Genomic DNA, 1,467 nt, shown 5'->3' with positions numbered 1-1,467 from the left:
TGTGGATTTCCATTATCTGGAAATGTTGGAAATGTAACCCTCCTGTTTTCTCGTAACAGCAACCTAAAGTGCAAACACGCACGTGCCCATGCACGCACACATTAGGAAACCTGAGCAAACTTTTTGTTCAGCTGATCAGAGGTTTGCTTTAAAAGCCCCGGCTGCCTCCCACACTCTATGCTCTTCTGACCTGAGACCCAACATGCAGACTCTCCTCCTTGTGGCGCTGCTCGGATCCCTGGGTACAAAACATTTCATATTCATGCACAGGCATCGTTTAATCACAGATTTACCTAAAAAGCTCAATGTTTCTGCTTTGGCATTTATTTACCCGTGTATCTGTGTTTGCAGCCGCTGTGTTTGCGGCCCCCGCTGCCAAGGTGAAATGGTGCGTAAAGTCAGAGAAAGAGCTGGAAAAATGCGTCGCCCTCGCGGCCATAGCTCCTGCTTTCACCTGCGTGACGAAATCTAACACCATCGAGTGCATCTACACCTGAACATCAGCAGGAGAGGACTCTTTAAAGTAGAGACACTACATACTGATATACACCTGAACATCAGCAGGAGAGGACTCTTTAAAGTAGAGACACTACATACTGATATACACCTGAACATCAGCAGGAGAGGACTCTTTAAAGTAGAGACACTACATATTGATATACACCTGAACATCAGCAGGAGAGGACTCTTTAAAGTAGAGACACTACATACTGATACACACCTGAACATCAGCAGGAGAGGACTCTTTAAAGTAGAGACACTACATACTGATATACACCTGAACATCAGCAGGAGAGGACTCTTTAAAGTAGAGACAATACATACTGATAGACACCTGAACATCAGCAGGAGAGGACTCTTTAAAGTAGAGACACTACATACTGATATACACCTGAACATCAGCAGGAGAGGACTTTTTAAAGTAGAGACACTACATACTGATATACACCTGAACATCAGCAGGAGAGGACTCTTTAAAGTAGAGACACTACATACTGATAGACACCCGAACATCAGCAGGAGAGGACTCTTTAAAGTAGAGACACTACATACTGATACACACCTGAACATCAGCAGGAGAGGACTCTTTAAAGTAGAGACACTACATACTGATACACACCTGAACATCAGCAGGAGAGGACTCTTTAAAGTAGAGACACTACATACTGATATACACCTGAACATCAGCAGGAGAGGACTCTTTAAAGTAGAGACTCTACATACTGATATACACCTGAACATCAGCAGGAGAGGACTCTTTAAAGTAGAGACACTACATACTGATATACACCTGATAATTAGAATAATGTGTCCTTTTTAATCAATATAACTGGTGTCTTATAGTGTCTGTCGTTTGACAAATTGTTGAGACTCTATGAACCATAAACTCTAGAGGATTTGTTCCCTAAAGTGTTCCTCTTCAGTATGACCTAATGTGAAAATGAAAGAAAGAAAGTTCGGTCAGCA

At 42.5% G+C, this 1,467-nt stretch overlaps 1 pseudogene; it reads left to right on the top strand.

Moving 5' to 3' along the window:
- Positions 1–202: 202 nt before the first annotated feature.
- Positions 203–1,467, top strand: part of LOC117484218 — a 14,197-nt pseudogene continuing 12,932 nt past the window's right edge.

This window comes from Trematomus bernacchii, unplaced genomic scaffold, assembly GCF_902827165.1.
Source record: "Trematomus bernacchii unplaced genomic scaffold, fTreBer1.1, whole genome shotgun sequence".
Lineage (NCBI taxonomy): Eukaryota > Metazoa > Chordata > Actinopteri > Perciformes > Nototheniidae > Trematomus > Trematomus bernacchii.
Note: the sequence above shows the minus strand (reverse complement) of the source record. Positions and strands in the feature narration are given on the sequence as shown.